General features: G+C 41.6%; 1 protein-coding gene and 1 non-coding gene across 2 annotated transcripts in view; one reads left to right on the forward strand and one right to left on the reverse strand.

The window, feature by feature from the left end:
- Positions 1-22,081, forward strand: part of LOC145414371 (muscle calcium channel subunit alpha-1-like) — a 1,622,725-nt gene that overhangs the window by 1,336,588 nt on the left and 264,056 nt on the right. The window lies entirely within an intron of this gene.
- Positions 16,987-17,105, reverse strand: LOC145414474 (5S ribosomal RNA). The gene has a single exon (XR_013899893.1). It is a non-coding gene; the product is annotated as a 5S ribosomal RNA (ribosomal RNA).

Consider the following 22,081-nt stretch of genomic DNA (forward strand, 5'->3'; position numbering starts at 1 on the left):
CCCTCTTCCATTCCCTAGGTACTTTCCTTTCTTCCAGAGAACACACAACTTAACCATGAATCTTATTTGCCAATTGTTTTCTGCATTCCATTAGTATCCAGTTAGAGATCCTGTTAGGTTCTGGGGCATTCCTTATGTCCTGAGTTTCCAGTAATTTATATACTTCCTGCACATCCACTTTTATATCTTTTAATATTACATTTCTAGTCACTCCCTCCCCCTCTGCAAAATCACTATCTTTAGTGAAAACCAATTAGAAACTTTTGTTCTTTATTTCAGCTTGTGTTATCGCATCTTTGTAGACCATTCCTTGTACTCTCAGCTTATTGATTCCTTCTTTGTGTTTCCGTTTGCCATTAACAAACCTATAAAACAGTTTAGGCTCCTCCTTACAGTAGTCAGTTATACCTCTTTTAGAGTTTCTTTCTTCGTCTCTATGTATTCTTGTATATTCATTTCTAGTTCTTTAGTATTCTTCCTATGTTCTGTTGTTACCTCTGTTTCTCCATTTGTTCCATGCCACATCCCTGTCTCATTTTGCTACCATACACATTCTGTTGAACCAGCCATTTTTCCATTTCTCTTTCCCACTTACTCTTGGCACATATTTTTCCACACTTCAGCTGTAAAAGCCTAGAAAGATATCCCACTACTTCTGCATCTCTCATTTCTCTGAAGTCTCTCCAATCTGCTTCTTCCAAAAATTTCCTCAGTCCTGTAAAGTTTTGCTTTTTCAAAGTTGTATCTTCCATGCCTGTACAGCTCATCTCTTGGTGCCACAGTCCCCCGTACCATTTGGAACTCAGTTGCTACATGATCACTTTTTCCTATAGGACACAGATATTTCAGAGATTCATTTATGTCAGGTTCTTTGGTTAGTAGTAAGTCTTGTCTCGCTGATATGTCATCACCTCTAAATCTTGTCTCTTCTTTGACCCAGTGGATTATTACATTATTCATTGTTGTGTTTAACAGTATACTTCCCCATGAATCTTCACTGCCTCCTGGGTCACATTCCTCCTAGTTTACCTCTTTACAATTAAAATCATCCACCAGGATTATATTGTTGCATTTCTCAGTCACTTTCTGTAGGTATCTAACCATGTCTGACATCTCCTGGCATTCATCCTCATTCCATGCCCTTGTCTTATGGGGGACATATGTTACTATGATGTCTCTCTTGTCATTCCCTCTGGTTTCTAGTTTCATATTTATCACTTGTGCTTCACTTTCTCCCAGTTCCACGTTATCCACATTTATGCTGTTCTTCACTGGTATCAGCACTCCTCCGTTTTTTTCTTTTCTGTCTCTTCACCATAGCTTGTGTTGTAGGGAGTAGACTGTAGCACCAGTCAAGCAGGGCAGTACTCTCAAGGTGGATGGAAAGCTGATGACAGGGAGAGCTGGAGCTCCCTCTTTATCAACTCTCGGGACAAGTTCCTGACCATCCCCCTTTGCTGTACTTTTTCAGTGTTTCAGTTTCACAGAGAGTAAGCCAGAATGCTCTCCAGTATAAGTTTCTCTAACTGTCAACACCAAACTACATGCACATTACACACATTTCCTTTTCATAATTTTTAAAAATGATGTCTAATAACCAAACCTGGGAGTCCTTGGGGGGGGGGGAGCCATAACTGCTCCACCATCCGCCCCTTTCCTGGTGATGACTTGACGAGTTGCCTGGAGCCAGTGTCTGACTCATTTCTTCTTCATTTCTGCAACATTCGTGGCCTTTCCACTAACTTTCTCTCTGTAGAGCACCACCTCTCCTCGTCTGAACTTCACCTTCTCTTCTTAACTGAGACTCCACTGTCTGAGGCAACGGATAGCAGTCTCATTTCTGTATCCTCCTACTTTCTCTCTACTCATTTCAAAGCCAAAGTTGGCTGCTGTGTATATGTATGCAGCGACTTATCTTGCTCTTGTTTTCCTGAACTTGATTCTTTTGAATTCTCTACTCTCTGGCTTTGGCTTTCCTGTCATTCTCTGACTAAATATATCTCTGTTGTATACTTATCCCCTAATTCTACTGACTATGAAATATTCTTTGACTGTCTTACTTCTGCTTTGGAACGCATCCTATCCGTGTTTCCTTTCTGTGAAATCTCCAGTCTAGGAGATTTCAATGTTACCACCACCTTTGGCTCTCCTTTCACTGATCCATCTGGTGAACAAGCTTACATCTTTTCTATCCTAAATGACCTAGTGTAGCATGCACAGCGCCCTGCCTGTATCCCTGACCGCCTTGGAGAGAATTCCAACATACTTGACCTCTTCCTTACAAATAATCCTTCTGCTTACACTGTCAATCTTTACTCACTGTGTTGTAGTATCTTCGTAGCTGCTTGTGGTGGGTTTTGTAGATTAGTTACACATATATTGTACTCGTGGATGAGCTGTAATTATACGATAATCTTAGTTCCCATTGTCATGCAATGGCAGGAGAGGTAAAGATGAGTATGGGACCATTTATAATTTTATTGTCTTGAAAAGATTAACTAAAGTCTCTCACACACGAGTGAAGTATAGAGTAGAGTCCTGCCCGCTACCTCCCAGACTGTCTCGCTCTATCTCTCGACATCCTCTCGCCCGTTGCTCGCTTCCTTCTGCCTGTCTAACTCCTCGTTTCTTGTATAGGAGAGATTTAGTCACGTGTACTAGACGTATGTGAGAGTTCTAGAAGCCTGTGTGTCTGTGTGTATGTAGCATTTCTGGAGACACATTGCAGTCTTGGCATTCCTCACAGAAATCTGCAAACACATTTCCTTTCCCACACCTAGCTTGACTGTCATGTATTATTGAGACTACACATTTATGTTCCTATCTATTATGATTTGTCTATCTGTCTATCTATCTATCTATTGCCAGACGCCTCAATCCCGTACGGGGTGGCCACAAACAAATCACCTCCACGTCGCCCTGTCCCCTGCCATTTCACTGCCCTGCTTCCAACTCACACCCCCTTCTCTCATATACCTCTCCACCCCAATCCTCCATCTCATCCTCGGCCTCCCTCTCCCTCTCCCCCCCTCCACCTCACTCACATACATTCTCCTCATCAGTCTCTCACCCTCCATCCTCTCCACATAGCCAAATCACCTCAGTGTGTTCCTCCTAATTCTTCCTATCACATCCACATCCACACAACAACGCTCCTTTATATCCTCATTTGTCAGCTTGTCTCTCCATGTGACTCCACAGGCTCCCCTTAAATAATAAATTTCCACTGCTCTCACTCCTGACTTGTGTCCTTTCAACAATGTCCAAGCTTCACTTCCATACATTAGAGTTGGTATCACAATACTGTCATGTAGTAACTTTTTCACTTCCATGCTCACTTCCCTGTTTCCTATCACTGCTTTCAAGGAACCTGCAACCTTTCTTCCTTGTTGTACCCTTTCAAGTACTTCAACCTCCACACTTCCATCCTTACTCATCACACTCCCTAAGTATTTAAACGTACTCACATTTTCCATTTCCTCATCATCCAACCTCACTGTACATTCACTGACTTCACCTCTCTCAAAGACCATCACTTTACTCTTCCCTGCATTCACCTTTAGAATTGTTTCTTACACACTCTCCCAAACTCATCCACCAAGCCTTGCAGCTCCCCTTTGTCTTTACTCAACAACACAGTATCATCTGCAAACAACAGTACAGGGAGTTTCCAAACACTACCCTCTCTCACCAGGGCCACTCCAACATCCACTGCCCTACCTTGTACCTCTTTTATTACCCCATCCGTGTACAGATTGAACAGCCATAGAAACATGGCACATCTCTGTTTCAACCCAACCTTCAAATAGAAAAATTCACTCAGTTCACCATCCACATGCACTGCAGCCTTAGCACCATCATACATACTCTTCACAGCATTCAACAACTTCCCATCTACTCCATATATTCTTAACACTTTCCACAATCCTTGTCTATCCTCCCTGTCATATGCTTTCTCCAAATACATGAAAGCCGCATACAACTTCTTTCCCTTCTCTAGAAACTTTTCCACTAAAGATCTAAGAATGAATATCTGATCTACACAACCTCTTCCCTTCCTAAAGCCTCCCTGTTCTTCTCCAACTAATTCCTCTGTTCTTTCCCTAACTCTGTCAGTATGTATCCTACCATACACTTTTCCTGTTACACTAAGAAGACAATTGCCCCTATGATTACCACACACTTCTTTTTCCCCTCTTCCTTTGTACAAGGGAATAATTTTACATGACTTCCAATCCTCTGGGACTCTACCTTCCTCCCAGGCCAATCTGCACATCTTCCACATCCATTCAACTACTATCTCTCCCCCATGCATCAGCATTTCACCATACAGTCCATCAATTCCTGGGGCTTTCCCCAATTTGACTTTCTTCATTGCTTCCACAACTTCTATCCTACTGATTTCTTCCTGTCTTCTCACCTCCCTCCTTCTCCCAGCCATTCCCCAGCCACTTATACTCGCATTCCTTCCATCCTATATGTTCAACAATTCCGTAAAGTGTTCTCTCCATCTGCTCACTTTTTCCCCCTTCTCCACTAGTAATCTACCATTTTTATCTTTCACTCCCCTGCTAACTTCACTGCCACCCTGACTTACTCTCTTCACCTCTTTCCAGAACATTTTCATACAGTCCCTCCACTTTACACTGAAATTCCTTCCAAATTCCTCATCCACTCTCTTCTTACTCTCTCTTACTAATATTTTCACCTCTCTCTTTCTTTCAGCATATAACTCTCTCTTCCGTCTCTCAACTTCTTCCACGCTCCTATTTCTCATCCATTCATTCTACGCTTCCTTCTTTTGTGCCACAGTCTGTCTCACCTCGTCATTCCATCACGCTGTTCCTTGCACCCCCCTTCGTCTTCTCTTCACCCCACACACCACATCACATGCTGCACATATTTCTTCATTGAATATCCTGCACACACCTTCCACGTCCCCCATCTGCTCCAATTCATATTTACCCAATCGTTTTGCTATTTCTCTCATAATCTGCCATTTTCTCATCCTCTTGTAACCTTTCCACTCTCCTTGCAACTACTCCTTCTTCCCATCCTTCCCTTCTTCTATTTCTCCATCTCGCTTGGATCTTGATACTGGCCACCTTCAGGTAGTGGTCAGAAAGTCCACTCCCCCAGCCTTTATAAACTCTTGCATCCATTACACATCTTCACATCCTTTCATCCACACACACATAATCAATCATTGCCTTCCTTTTATTCAGTTCACCACCCACTCTTCTCATCACTTGCCATGTATACCTATGGATCATTTTGTGCCTGAAGGGGGTATTGACTATCACCAACCCCCTACCGGCACAAGTACCCACTAACGCACTGCCATTCTCATCTATCTCAGCAAGCACACCCCACTCACCAATTATTCCATCCACCTTCACATTCCCTACTTTACCATTCATATCACAGATCAAAGACACTCTCTCATTCCTTCCAAACTTTTCCATGCACACTTTCACATTTGTCCAGAACTAACTCTTCTCTCATTCTGCTTGCACAATCTTGCATTGGTGTATACACGCACACAATCCCCCACATTTGTATTCCAACTTTCAATCTCACCCACACAATCCTTGACCCAACTGATCCATACTCTCTTATGTTCTTCTTCCATCTTTTACTCACAACAATACACACTCTTTATTTGCCCTCTCATTCTCACGTACTCCTGCATATTTACCCCATCCATTATTGTAATATAGAGTCCTGACATCGCTCGGTTACACCACAACAGCACGTATCAGTGACGCACTCTAATCTATTAGTACAGAATATTGGTTATAATATTGTATAGACATAAATTTCATGATAATATTGTAGTGACCTAATAATATTCTAGAAATATAATACATTGTAAACATATTGTATACATAATGGAGCAAGTACACTATAGTAAAATTGATTATTGTATATTATATAACATATGGTTAAATGTGTATGTATAACAGACATACACATATATGCAAAAGCAGTACAATGCCAAGATTATAGTCAGAGTTATTAATATATTTGTAATTCATATGTATAGGATATAATGATAAGATTATAATAAGAGTTATTAATATATTTGTAATTCATATATATGAGATATAATGATATTGTTCTAAGAATTAGATACTTGTATATCATGTAATATTAATTCATGTGTCGTCCCATAATTTTCTGCATTTTTGAATATATATATATATATATATATATATATATATATATATATATATATATATATATATATATATACAGTTTACACTGTTTACAAATTATACAGTATACACTTTATTCAGGGGGTGTCACTTGAATGTTCACTCTTCCTTCAATAAATACAGACTCCAAGTTTGCAATTCTTGCATGCATTCTTTGCATTGCCAACATACACTATTGCAAATACAATAGAGAAGATTATAAAGACAGTTGGTGCTGGGCTATACACATAATATGGGTTGAACCTACTCATAGCCTACTCATTTCTTCCTAGGACTTCATTGTTTCATTGATTATATGAATAGTTTCAAACTTAGGTGAAGTCAACTTAATACTTGTGCTCATGTTTAAATCCATCTTAGATAGTGGGTGGAAATATTTGTGTGTGATTGAGGATGGCATAGTGATTGCTGGTAGATAAAATGGACATGAATGGTGTATGTACAGCACAGTAGTCTGGTGCTATGTATAATCCTGATGCTGAAGTATGAGATGGTGGTATATCTGGACAAATTATGTAAATTGATGTGTTATGAGTGAAATAAAAAAACTGTGAGTGTCTAGTGTGTTGATGGTGTGTAGGTTTATCTGGAGCAAATGTGAAGTTGCAATGGTGATGAATGTCATGATTTCTTTTGATAGCCTTTTCACAAGGAACTGCTTCAGTAGGCTGAAATGTGAAAATGTACGCAGGACAAAGCTGAACAGCATGTTAGGATGTATGGCACTTTTGTTCAATCGTTGATTCACTGGCGAAAATGACAGTGTCCTGGCTCTTGGAGACCATGATGAGTTCGGTGTCTGTGTTGATGTTGAGGATGACCAAAGTGTCATTATTCTTAGAAGGGAAGGGGTATATTTGATAGACTGTGAACTGATCGTCATTTATGAATGGTACATGAACTATTACTGATGTTGATGTTAGAATTGCTTCTAAATATGGATAATATGAGATCCCTGCCCTGGAACAATGGCTTCAAACCATGTTTATGTATGCCTTGACTAATTATCTGACATAGATCGTGAACTAGAAATAGGTCAATTGTGATCTTGCCATTACCAGCATTTGCAATACCTTGCATGAATGCCCTGTAATGAACTCTAATGTTATCTAACTGGAGTATTATTGTGTCAATATGTTCCATGATTGCTGAGAAGTGTTGGAAAAGTGTCATGTTTCCTTCCATGGCATTTATTTTGTCCACACTCTGGTGAGTTATACTTTCTGCCTTTCTTAGATTTTTCACGATCGTCTTCATTTGTTTTGAAAGCAGTGATAAGAAACAGGGAAGTGAGCATGGAAGTGAAAAAGTTACTACATGAGTGTATTGTGATACCAACTCTAACGTATGGAAGTGAAGCTTGGACGTTGTTGGAAGGACACAAGTCAAGAGTGAGAGCAGTGGAAATGAGTTATTTAAGAGGAGCCTGTGGAGTCACATGGAGAGACAGGCTGACGAATGAGGATATAAAGGAGCGTTGTGGTGTGGATGTGGGTGTGATAGGAAGTGTTATGAGGAACACACTGAGGTGGTTTGGCCATGTGGAGAGGATGGAGGGTAAAAAACTGACGAAGAGAGTGTATGTGAGTGAGGTGGAGGGGGGAAGAGGGAGGGGGAGGCTGAGGATGAGATGGAGGGATGGGGTGGAGAGGTATATGAGAGAGGGGGGTGTGAGTTGGGAGCAGGGCAGTGAAATGGCGGGGGACAGGGCGACTTGGAGGCGATTTGTTAGTGGCCACCCCAAAAGGGATTGAGGCGTCTGGCAATAGATAGATAGATAGATAGTCTTCATTGCTGTGTTTTGACCGACAGTGAACTTGTTTTTATATGTTAGTACCTATGCTATTTTATTAAATTTGTTGTTTATTTCTTGAAGATCTTCCTCTGTAGCCAATACAAAGATGCTTCTTAGAATTGCACCACCTAGGTCAAACAAACCGCGCCTCTGGTGAGTACATGTGATGTTGTTCATGTCCATTAATGCCTCTGTTCCATGGGATGGGATATCTTGGATCACGATGAGCATGATTGATTTAGCCTGTTCTATCTTCCATTTCTCTAACTTCAGGATATCAGTCACTTCCTTTGTGTTATGTGTTTGTGAAACATAGCCTCCTATCATAAAGTCCAGGGTCCTTAGTGGTTTGGCAATATTCTCCAAATAATTAGGTAATTCGTATAAGAAATCCAAACTGATTTCAGTACTCATGACATCTTTCACGTTTGATGTCGAGGCCGTTGGAGCTATGAGCATCCTTGCCGCACTATATGTTGAGGGTCTAAATGAACATATCCTCTTGCTATGTAGAGGAGAATCCATGGTATAAGTCCCTTCATCGTTACCTGCTGAAAAAAAAAAAAAAAAAATCTATTAATTAGCTAATCCTGTGATGCTGTGGTTGATGATAGTGATGATGTGCATTACAGTTGGCTCATGGAAAACAATAACTTGCTTGTTGTTTCACTTATAGAAGGAGTATAAACTGATATCTAGATCATGTAAATGCTGTATTGTTGCATTTTTAGCAACAGTTGCACCTATGTTTGTTTGTTATGCGACCTTAATTGATTTTTGTAAGTATTGTTTTCTTCTTGATTGGTTTCATAAGTATTGTTCGGTTTTTCGGTGTTGTCCGAGGTTGTATAATTGCTGGCTAATTCCCTTGGGACTTGTTTTAAATGATCAACATGAATTTGTTTTTCTTTGCCATTTGACAGTGACATAATTACTACTTTGTGTGCTGTGTTTTTAATTACTCTGTATGGGCCTTCAAATTTTGGTGATAATTTATTGTCTCTAGTATGAATGATACCATAGACAGTGTCTCCTAAGCTGATAGGTGATTCTTTTGCCTTTTTATTGAATGCCTCCATCATTTCTTCCTTGGATATCGATAATTGTTTTTTCACCCCCTTGTGTATATCCTGGAATTCACGCAAACGGAGTTTAGGATAATCATTGTAGTTGTACATGGGCAGGTTTTCACTTTCAAGAATTTCGTATAGTAATTTTTTATCTGTCCTGTAGATAATGAAATGTGGTGTGTCTCCTATAGAGTTATTTATAGATCCATTAATTGATGCATCTACTCTGGGAATCCAGTCATCCCAGCTTGCATAATTTTCATTGAGAATGTGTCGTAGCACATCCAATACCTTTTTGTTTGTCTCTTTACTAATCCATTGGATACTGTGTGATAGGCTAAAACGTTAACCTTTTTGATATTGAATTGTTTACATATTTCTTGCAAGATTTCAGAATTAAATTCACCTCCATTATCGCTTATTAGTACCTTTGGAGTCATGAAACAACATATAGTATTACCTATTATTACTTTTGCTACTGTTTCTGTTGTCTTATACTTAATTGGGGCTAAATTTACATATCATGAGAAATGATCTGTTGCTGCGAATAGGTATTGGTTATTATTGTATGATAATGGTAACTTGAATAAGTCAAGCACGACAACGTCCCACGGTTGATATGGTACAGGGTAATTACCTATAGGTGCAGGTGTTATCGTGTAGCCTTTGTGTTTCGCACATGACTCGCATCTGTCTATAGGATTGTTTATATCTTTTTGTAACGATGGCCAGTAATATAACAGCTGGGCTTGTTTAAATGCCCTATCATTTACAGGATGTCCTGCATGTGGACTATCGTGTATTGTTTGTAATACTTGGGGTATCATGTCATTAGGTACCACTAATTGTTTATTATTTCTTCGGTGTTTCGGTCGTCCTGGGTTGATGCTGTATTAGGCATTATTGACTGTTGTGAGTTGTTCGAATGGTGTATGTAGCTTTGGTAATTGTTTATCGTCTCCACTTTCTAACTTGTATATAACTTTAGACCATGTTAGATCAAGTCTCTGTGCTTTCAAGATTTCATCATGGTTTGGGATGTTTCCTTCGAGACCTAATACCGCGACATGAATTGTTGTCGGGTTCCTATATAACGCATCAGCTACTAAATTCATTTTGCCTGGTACAGTATGTAGTGAATATGTACATTGAAGTTTTCAACTGTACATTTCCATCTTGCTCTCCTCCCAGAGAGGAGTTTTTCTTGAAACATGCCCGCGAGTGGATTATGGATGGATCATTAAATGCTTGTTTTTGTTCTTCTCCCCATTGGAACATAGCATCTTTTTTGAGTAGTTGTAATAAGAGGAAAAGCTATATGAGAGAATTGTTGGATAAAAGATCTATAATATCCTGCCAGACCTAAAAATTGTCTGACTTCCTCTATATTTTTGGGTTCAGGGAAATCCCTTACTGCCTGTATTTTGTCCTCAGATGTATGGATTCCTTCTGCATTCAGTTTGTGGCCTAAGAATTCAGTTCCTTAAAGCAAAATTTACAATTAGACAGCTTAATTTTTGAACCAGGATCACCAAGCTTTTGTAGGAGTTGGTCTGATTTCTGGAGATGGTCCTTTATATTTTTAGTTGCAGTAATTATGTTGTCAAGATATATGAATATTCCTTTTCCTAGGATTCTGGACAGTACAAAATTCATTAAGTGTTGAAATGAGCCTTGTGCTGTCCTCAGTCCCATTGACATTCGTTTGTATTGGTAATGGCCTGTATTTGTGAAGGCAGTGTATTTACGTGACTCCTCATCTAATGTTATTTGATAATAGCCATTAAGCAAATCGATTATGGAAAATACATTATTTTCTGGTCCAATATTTTGCAGGACATCACTTAGCAATGGCATGGGAAACTGGTCTGGGGTTGTATGATTATTTAGTTTATGGTAATCTACTACCACATGCATTTCTCTGTTTTGTTTGGGCACGAAAAATAATGGGGCATTCCACGGGGAGACCGATGGCTCAATAATACTTAGTTTTAGCATTTCATCAACATACTGGTTTGCAAGTGTACGCTGTGATTGTGAAGCTCTATAGGCTGGTACAAAAATAGGTTGTGTGTCTGGGTGCATGTTAATCTTGTGATTAATCAGGTTAGCACACCCTGATTGTTCTCCAGGTAATGCTACCCTTTGTCGATGTTTTTCCAATAAATTTGACAGATTGGTTTCTTCATTAAATTGTCCTGAGTGAATCAGATTTTCTTTTATGCTTTCTCTGTCCATAGAGTTTATCTTACTTGTCATTCCAGCTGTAACTATCTCCATTACAGGGTCAGGACATTTTTCTATATTAACTATACAAGTCCCCTTTTTCATCTAATCATCTCCTCCAGTCACAACCTTATTACCTTAACCTGTCTTATTGCTCCGGTACTGTAGCTGCTGGCGTAGGAATTCCCTAGCTGGTCACCAATTTATGTTATGTTCCGGCTGGTATGGAAGTCACCAAGTTTCCCAGCTGGGACTTCCCGCAATGTCTTTCTGCCTCACAGGTGGCGGAATATTGGTGGTATAATCCTGTAGAATGGTAGCGTGCAGGTGAACAGAAACTAGAGCAGATGTGTTTTATCTCTCTTTATTTGTCACAGAAAGATACAACTGTGACAAGAGAGTGTATCAGAGTAGTACGTCTCCCTCGTATGAAGGCTGAGAGTAATCTGCTGCCTGCCCTCTCTACCCAGTCTGTGAACAGCTTAGGTCAGCATATTTAGAGATGCTGCTTCTCTCAAAGACAGTGAGAGAATATACATGGGTAGATGTGTATTACAACCCTGCCATGCACATTATGCATCTCAGTAAGGCAGGATTAATTATATTAAATACATTAACATGGATATATGTTTTCCCAAGACATAAACATATGTACATTTCATATTCCTCTATCGCCTTCTTCACCCTCACTGTGTACGTCCGAAAAATGCTGTCTCTGCGCATCTGGACGAACATCTTATTCCCATGCCACACTTACACTAAAGTTGTGTTTGGTTGATTATCTTCACACTATATTACACACTTTTTAATTATGAATAAACATTTCTGTATGTAATATGTAAAAATAGTGTGAGACTTCAACTCATCATGGGAAAAATGTCCGGCACCAGAACATTGCTCGGCCCCGCCTTTTCGACGTCCCCATCGACATTGTTGTCCTAACTACTGTGTAGCCTAACCAGTGTGTAGGGTAGCTAACTATTCAGGCAAATCCACTTGCAATCCACGAGTACAGACCCGTGGTTTTAGTGGGTTTCTCACACTAAGGCCTTTCAGATAGTAGCCCCAAACACAAACACAAGACAAGACCACAAGAAGTAGATGACCAATGCCAGGACCAAAATAGGAAAGAGAAAGGCATTAAGGGAGATAGGACAGTACATATGGTTCTAAATCAGTCTTGTTCAGATGGGAGACAAATTCTGCTCTCTGTAACACATGAAACAGCCTGTTCACATTCAATTGAGAAACATTGAATGAAGGTAGAAAGGGTCGTAACTGGGATGAGAAATTCATCGACAAGGCTAGATGTTGCTTGTTAGGTAGATTTACTATCTCTTTACTGTGCAACTCACAAAAATCGAATGCAACTTAGTAACCCCTTACCGTAAGGAACTGGTGCTGTGAGGCACATGTCTGTGTTACGTCCTGTGTCTCAGGGAAGAAGGAGTACTGTTTCGCATGTACATGAGCATGGAAAACTTACTTCAATTGAGTGGGTTGGAAAGTGCAACGTTGCAACGTAGAGGAAGTGTTTGTGTCCGACAAGGCCATCTTACACTCATCTACGTCTGACAGTATAAAGACAAAATGGAAAGCAGGACGTACATGGAGATCAAGAAAGGAAGCCTTACACTTCTTAAACTTTTCCACAGTCATTTCTGCTATATACCTTTTGTCATCCAACACAACTGGCACCAATGGGCCCTCATGCAGAATGACGAGTGTGTTGTTAGTAGTAGCAAAAGGGAAAGGAATGAACTGCCCTGCATGGTATGTTATAGCATTCCTCATAGGTACTGATATCAGGATGCCTTCATGGGTCAACTGGACCTCTAATAGTGGGTAATAATATTCCAGTTGACTTATACCAAAAAACGATGTAAGTCCATGCTTCACCATAGCTACGTCAGGAGCATTGATTAGAACATGAGTAGGAAGCAATAAAACATTAACCTCATTTAAACTTGCATCGATTAAGCCGTCCACCATATTGGCTGCACGCGACTCCAAAGCAGTGACTGACTCATCGAGAGCACATAAGTACTCAGCGATTAACACTAAGCTAGTTAGGGTTGGTAGGTTAGTTTGGATGTTGTTCACAACTCCTATGAGATGGTTGGTAGTCTCAATTATCTTGTTAGCTTTGTCAGTGAACTCACCTAATTGTTCATACACGTGTACGATTAGCCTGTTATTTGCGTTAGTCGCCAGTGCCAAGTCATGCATCTGTCTGCCCAATTGCACTACGTCCTTGTCTAGCGCCGTACCAAAGAGCTTTTGAGACAGGATACCTAGAATGTCCACAAGTCCTCTCTTAGTACGTGCTTGGACATGCTGGGAAAGATCAGAATCTACATTAGGTAAAGTGACATGTAATTTAGTTAGCCTGTCTATGAGCCTATCTATATGTCCAGTCTGAAACTTGACTATTCCATGCAAGGTTTGTATGAAAGCTTCACTGTCCGAGGTCATCAGCTGTGAGTTCAGAGCATATAAATTTCCTATTTCCAACAGTTGCTTTTTGAGGTGAAATAATCCCTCAAAGGCATCTCTGACAGTATCAGGAGCTTGGAGATAGTCTTCCATTGGATAGTGGACGCATACTGCATCTTCCACCACCACGACTTCTCCTATTGGGTCTTCAGGGCTCCTGGCATTAGCGCAGTTGTGTCCGTGTCTGACATCGTTCCATAAGTCCACCCCAGGCAGTGCGCAAGGAGTATAAGCCAGAGCCACATTCTGCAAGAGAAGATACTCCCTTAATTGCCCTTGCTGTGAGATCATAACTTGCTGCGATACTCTTGGTTAGGGACAAGTACAGACGACGACATAGACTGCAACGAAAACAGAGGGGACAACACATCAGACAATTGGTTAGTTAGGCCTAGCTCTTGATTTACTGGATTGATCCTGCCAGCATGTACTATCTCCTGAGTTCCATTAGCATCATCCCTTATTCTATATGTATGTCCACGCACTCGTTCCACAATGGTATATGGTCCACGGAACTTAGGGTTGAGCTTGGAAGTTCTCTCAGGGTTATGGATCCTTACCTTCTGGCCTACTTCCAGCATCTTTTCTTGACGACCTTTGTGTTGTTTCACCATCATCTCTGCTCTTGAGGCTTTTAATCTTTTCCGTGCTTCATTATGTATGCTTTGAAACTTTGCGAGCTTGACTTTGTTATAATTTGCTTGATTGTACATTGGAGTAGGAGGTCCAGCTAGCAAATCGTAGGGTAACACCTTCTCTTCCCCATGAAGGATGTAATGAGGAGACTTCCCAGTTGATGAATTGTCTGAGGAGTTGGTGGCTGCCGCTACGTATGGTAACCAGTCTTGCCAGTTATCCTCCAGTGAGTTGATCACTGGTCTCAAGGCTTCCAATATTTTCCTGTTTGTCCTCTCCACAAGGCCATTGTTCTTGGGACCGTAAGGCGTCACAAAAGCTTGCTTTACCCCATACGTATGGCAGATTTCCTGTAACACTTGGTTACGAAATTCAATGCCACTATCGCTGAGCAATACCTTGGTTGTAGAGTAAGGACAGATTACTGAGGTTACAAAAGCGTGCACCACCTCCTCTGCAGTTTTCGTCAGTAAAGGTGCTAAAACAGTGAATCGCGAAAAATGGTCCACTGCCACCAACACATAGCTTGAGCCTTGATGACTCTTTGGCAATGCCAAGAGATCAGTGGAGACTGTATCCCAAGGTTTTTCCAGTAGGGGATACTCCAAGATGGGAGTTGGAGGTCCAGTCGTTCCTCGTATTTCCGCACATTTGACACATGGACTAACTTGGGCTTCTATGTCCTTCCTCATGGTCGGCCAATAACGTTTCTTTCTTGCCTCATGTATGCATCTGTCACGTCCGGGATGACCTGCTTGAGGCACATCATGAACCAACTGTAGCACGGCTTGCTGTAGAGTAGCAGGAACAACCAAATGATACACAGTGGATTTCCCTGGTGGTTTCTTATACAAGAGACCTTGTTGAAGTTGGAAGTGAGTCATCGGTACCAGAAGTTCAGGTAGACAAGACTCGTCGCCAGACTGCAAGGCATAGATGACTTGAGACCACATTGCATCCTTACGTTGTTCCACCTTTAAAGGAGGAGGCTGTAGCATGGGCCGAACAGGGTGGTACTCCCGAGGGGAATGGGAATCCTGGTGATAGGGAAAGCTGGATCTCCTCTTTCACTAGCTATCTAACCATCCCCCTTTGATGACCTTTTCAGTGTGACAGTAACATGGAGAGTAGACCAGCATACTCTCCCAAACATTTCCTCTAACTGTCTTATGCACTACACCACATGCACTTTACATTTCACACAACATATCCCACTACGTTACAGGGGTTGGCGCCAGCAAGGGCATGCGGCCAGAAAACTTTGCCCCCGCTACCTAGTGGCGGACTTCTGGGGGGAGGCGTGACGGGGGTTCCGCTGGCATAGATCGTGGGTCCAGGGCGAGATGGAGCTCGAGCCTGTGCTAGAGGGTACAGGGCATTGCGGTTCCCAGGCTGCCGCATCCACCCAATAGAAAGGGGCCCGAACCTGGGAGTAGCGCCCCAGGAGGCTGCCCTATTAGTAGGTGTATAATGGCGGGACAGCTGCAGTGCCAAGGCGCGCCTGGAGGGTGTCCCTGCAGCTGTCCTGGCAGGATGCCCTGAGGCCACTACCACAGCCACTGGTAAGCTGGTGGGCTAGGGGTCCCAGATCCATTGCCTGGACCTGGGACTGTGCAGTAAGTGGAACCTGTGGTATGTCTATCCCCCTTTATTAATACTGATTATGACAAAATACAAGAATAAGTTTCAAAGCAAGCCTGAGGACAGTAAATCACCCAGAGGGATGAGGGTGGGTTCATGGAATGTGGGAAGTTTGAGAGGAAGAGCAGGGGAAGTCATTGAGGCATTCGGTAGGAGGAGGGTGGATGTGGTGTGTTTGCAGGAAGTCCGGTACAGGGGTGGATCACCCAGAAAGATTGTTGTGAAGGACTGTTACTATAAGTTGTTTTGGCAGGGGGGGGGGGGACAGATAGATATGGGGGTGTTGGTGTGATGGTTGCGGAGAAAGGGGTGGAATATGTTATGAATGTTATGAGAGTAAACGATAGGATATTGGTAGTGAAAATTCTGTTCGGTAGAAAGATAACTGCAATTATATCGGCATATGCTTCACAGGCAGGATTGGATGAAGTAGAGAAAGATAGATTTTGGGATGATTTAATACATATAGTAGGTGGTATGTGGGATGATGAGATAGTGGTTTTGGGAGGGGACTTAAATGGTCATGTAGGTGAAGCAGCACAAGGATATGAAGGAGTACATGGGGGTATAAGGAATGCGGAAGGGGAAAGGATACTCGAGTTTGGGGAGGCAATGGACATGATTGTGTGTAACACATATTTTAGGAAAAGAGAGAGTAATAATAATAATAATAATAATAATAATAATAATGATAATAATAATAATGATAATAATCTGGCCTTTTGTTTCTCAAAAGCGCCAGTTCTTCCTTTTGGGAATTCACTAGCGCTCGACACACATACATTCATTCATTCATTCATTGCCAGACGCCATGTATCCCAAACGGGGTGGCCAACGGCTTAGAGTTAATTGTTTTACAGGGAGAGGCACTAACCCTCCACCAACCCCACTTGACACGTAGGGATGCCAACAGCATCTGGTGTTCCCAGGCGGTCACCCATCCAAGTACTAACCAGACCCAACGTTGCTTAACTTGGCTGATCGGACGGGAAACGGTGTACTCAACGTGGTATGGCTGTTGGCACACATACATTATTTTTACAATTACAAGAATTGTGACATTTCTTGTATATAATACAAGGTACATCATATGTACATGAAAGTGGCAATAATTAAACCCTATAATCATCCGTCATAGTACCTCTGTCCAGGTCATAGCATTTTGAAAAAAGAATGGCTTTCAGCTATCTCTTAAAGGATTCAACAGTAGAGAGTTGTCTTATGGACAATGGCAATCTCTTATATAATATAGGGGCTCTATATGCAAAAGAACGATCAGAGAAAGATGACTGGTGAATGGCTCCTGGCTCATCAAGACACAAGGAATCATCTCACTGCGTAACATCACACCCGGGTGTGTCGATGGGAGTTTTAACAATTCAGCAAGATACTTCGGTTTACCAAACTTAAGAACCTTGAATGTAATAAGACACAGTTTAAATTCAATTCTAGCCTTTACTGGTAACCAATGCAACTCAATCAGAAACGGGGTAGTTAAGGTTCTTGGGGGGAGACCAAAGATAAGCCGTGCTGCCATGTTCAACACAGACTGAACTTTTGTTAGTATATTATTTGGAAGACCAACCCACAGTGAATTACAGTAATCAGCATGAGACAAGACCAGTGCATGGACCAATGTTAAGAGGCGCCGTCTATTCAGGAATTTTCTCACAGAGTGCAGATTTCTGATATGCAAGTTACACCCTCTTACAACCTGATTAATATGTTCTTTGTAATTTAACTTAGAATTAAAATATACACCCAGATTTCGAACAGAACTGACTGGATACAGCTGTGACACGCCAATGTTCAAAGCCAGGGCATTGTCAGTGTCATCACCCCTTCTGTTTCTTCTGATGATGATGATCTCAGTTTTACCATCATTCAGCTTAAGTTTCCTCTTAGCCATCCAAATCTTAATATCAGACATTAGAGATTCAAACTTTGTCTTAGTATCGTTGATATCTGACATCTTAACATAGAGCTGGGTGTCATCAGCATAAAAATGATAGGACACATCATGAGCATCAAGTAGAGACGATAAACTACTTGTGTAGATAGTAACTAGAACAGATCATCCAACAATAGTTTATGATCTACTGTATCAAAAGCTGCAGACAGATCCAGCAGAACTAGGAGAGAGGACATCCTGCAACAAGTGTTTGCCACCAAGTCACTCTGAATCCTTGTTAGTGCAGTTTCTGTTGAATGGTATTTTCTGTATGCTGATTGAACAACAGGAACAACTCTGTTGTGTTCCAGTAGTGGTAAGAGTTGATCGAGTATGGCCCGCTCAATAATCTTGGATAAAAAAGACAGGTTAGAGACGGGACGATAATTTGTCATTCTCTTGACATCAAGGCCAGGTTTCTTAATTAGGGGCCTAAGCAAAGCACGTTTCTCGGACCGCACAAAATTACTTTCTGAGAAGCATCTATTTATTATGTTGCAGATAAAGTCTGCAGCGTGCTCATACACATCAGGCAGTTGTGACATGTTACACGGATCGAGTGAGCAAAATGTTTTATTAAGTTCTCTGATGTAACATTTGACATTGTTTACATCCAGTGGATGAAATGTTGAAAGCAAATGATCCCCGGTGCACCGTGGCTGGAAGTCAACTGAGTACGCTTCACTAGGAGAACTGCTGTCTAAATCACTTCTTATGCGAGATATCTTGTAAAAAATGAAGCAAAATCAGAAGCCAACTGGGCATCAGATACAGAAGTTGGTTTAACAATTACATTCCTCCGACCAACCAAATTGTTCACAACTGCAGACAGTTTTTTTTTTATCACCACCACATGAATCAACTTTATTTTGATAATACCTAGCCTTTTGGGCTTTTAGAGTGTGAACGAGTGCTCTTCTCGCAAAAACATAACGCAAACGAGTTACTTCGGTCCGCTGCAAGCGCCACTCACGTTCTGCCCTTCTATGTTGTCTACGCAAAGAATTAATAGATGGACCATACCACGGAGAATTATCACGTACAGTGATTGTTTTTACTACCTCAGGACAATAATGGTCAAAAACTGACCTGAGCTCCTTGTTGTAAATATCAACCAATTCACCAGAAGAAAGACTTGAAGAATCGATGGAGTTTAAACGTTGATCAATTTCAAAACACATCAACTGGTGGTCAACATTGTTGTAATTTCTGAACCTGATGACCTTTTTATATGAAGGGGATTTCGGGACATCAAAACTAAGAGTGATCAGAGCATGATCAGAGATGAGGGGGTCAAATGAATCAACCACCACATCTGATACGTGCCTGCAACCAACAGGGGACAAGATCAAGTCAAGGACTGTCCTGAGACATGAGTTGAATTACTCACATGATTGAAAAAAATTGTTCTGGGTGATCAACTCAAGGAATTCTGAAGAAAATGGTTTTGACTCTGGACTGTCTGGGAAAAATAGCAGTCAGATAGATTATTTTCTAGTTAGGAATGCTGATATGAGGCTAGTGAGGGATGTTAAGGTTATAGGAAGTGAAGAGTGTGTGCAGCGGCACAAACTATTGATTTGTGATGTGGTGCTTAAAGAACAAATGATGAAAAAGAGGACTTATGTACCTAGGAGGAAAATATGAAAGCTGGAAAACCATGTAGTAAGGGATGCCTTCTATAGCGAGATGAGGAGAGTGGTGGCTGAACAGGGAGCCATAGACAGAGGCGTTAATGAACAGTACAGAGCCCTCAAGGACAATCTCTTGAGAGTTACTGCTGTAATATGCAGGTGGACAAGAGGACCACCAAGACATAAAGTAACTTGGTGGTGGGATGAGGGTGTAGAAGCTGCAGTTAAGGAGAAAAGAAGGCTTTCCCAGGAATGGAAGAAGGGTAGTAGCAAGGAGGAATACGTGGCTGCCAAACGTAGGGCTAGAAGAGAGGTATACAGAGTGAAGTCTGAGTCATAGAGACTTTTTACTTGATAACTTAAATCAGGGGGAATGGAAAAATATAATATTTACGGTTGCAAATCAGATGAAGAGGGATAATTGGGATATTATAGGTGAGCAGTGTGTGAAGAATGATGAAGAAAGGGTAGTGGTGAACAGTGAGGATGTTAAAGATGCATGGAGAGAGCATTATAGCTGGTTGTTGAATGAGGAGTTTGACTGGGACAGGGAAGGTTTGGAGCCAGCTGATCCAGTGTTTGGTATTTGGCCTTTGATTGATGCTGCTACTGTGAGTGAGGGAATAGGCAGGATGAAGGTGGGGAAGGCAGCAGGTGTGCCTGGGTTGACTGCCGAAATGTTGGAGGCCTCCGGAGATATAGGGTCACTGACCTGATGAATATGATTATTTATGAGTGTGTTGTCCCAGATGACTGGCTGAAGAGTGTAATTGTAAATGCGTATAAAGGGAAGGGTGATGCCCTGGAAAAAGGAAATTATAGAGGTATAAAGCTTTTAGATGAGATAATGAAGGTAATGGAGAGAGTTTTAGAAGGTATGATTAGAGAAAGAGTGAATATTGATGACATGCAGTTTGGGTTTATGCCAGGGAGGGGGACCACTGATGCCATATTCATTGTTCTACAGCTTCAGGAAAAATATATTGGTAAGAAAAGGGATCTGTATTTTGTTTTTGTTGATTTGACAGAGTCCCTAGAGAGGTGGTGAAGTGGGCAATGAGAAAGCGTGGCTTGGAGGAGTGGCTGGTTAGGGTGGTTATGGTTATGTATGAGGGTGCTTGCACCCAAGTAAGAGTGAATGAAGATTTGAGTGATGAGTTTTCTGTGAACGTTGGTGTGCATCAGGGGTCAGTTTTGAGTCCCATGTTGTTTGTCATGGTACTTGAAGCCCTTTCACATGACTTCAGAAACGGACTACTGTGGGAGATATTGTATGCTGATGATTTGGTGTTTATTGCAGAGAACGACAGGGAGGTGGAGGAAAGGTTTAGGAAATGGAGAGATGGTACGAGGCACAAGGGTTTAAGGGTAAATGCAGATAAAACAAAAGTGGTGATATCTGGGGTTGGTGGAGGTACTGTCAAAGACAAGGGAGAGTGGCCATTTGCAGTTTGCCACAAGGGCGTTGGAAGTAATTCCATCTTGTGCAGTGTTTGTGATAGATGGGTGCACAAGAGATGTAGCGGTATCAGAGATAGACTGCGAGATAATGCTGATTTTATGTGCACAGTGTGTCGGGGAGAGTAGGTGGAGATTGTCAGGCGTGAAAGGATTGAATTTGCTGGTGAATCTCTTGAGTGTGCAGAAGAGTTTTGTTATTTGGGAGACATGTTGTGTGCTGGAGGTGGGGCTGGAGCTAGCTCTGTGGCTAGGGTGAGAAGTGGTTGGAAGAAGTTGAGGGAGCTCTTGCCTCTCCTGACATTGAGAGGACTCTCCCTACGTGCTAAGGGGTCTTTGTATGCAGGATGTGTTAGGAGTGTAATGCTGTATGGTAGTGAGACCTGGGCAGTAAAGGAGGAGGATATTCGCAGGCTCAGACGTACAGAAATGACAATGATTAGGTGGATGTGTAGTGCATCCCTGCGTGCAAGGTCTGGGGGGGCTGGGTTTATGATGGAAGAGTTGAGAGGTAGGATGGGACTGGAGTGTATTGGTGTTGTGATGAGGAGAGGTAGGTTGATATGGTTTGGGCTTGTGGAGAGGATAGGGGATGATAAGTGGGTGAGGAAGGTGAGAAGAGTTAATATTGGGGGTGGGGTTATGAGGGGTAGACCGAGAAAGACATGGGATGAGGTCATTAAGTGTGACCACAGTGTGAGCCCTGAGGAACTCCACTAGTCACTTCCCTCCATGATGAGTCGTTTTCCCTTAGGACTGTTCTCATTTACCTTTTTCTGCATCCAACATTACGGGTTGCCTTGGGCTCTCCCTTGATGGTACAGTTTCCATGAAAGTCTTTGGTGCAGTAGTATATCAAATGCTTTTTTGAAATCTGAACAGATACTGTCTACCCATCCCTCTCTTTTCTGTAATGTTTCTGTAACTCTATCTTAGTACTGTAGCGTAATAGATTT

The sequence above is a fragment of the Coenobita brevimanus genome, chromosome 99 (assembly GCF_032717465.1).
Source record: "Coenobita brevimanus isolate Jiangsu-jjx chromosome 99, ASM3271746v2, whole genome shotgun sequence".
In the NCBI taxonomy this organism is placed as follows: Eukaryota; Metazoa; Arthropoda; class Malacostraca; order Decapoda; family Coenobitidae; genus Coenobita; species Coenobita brevimanus.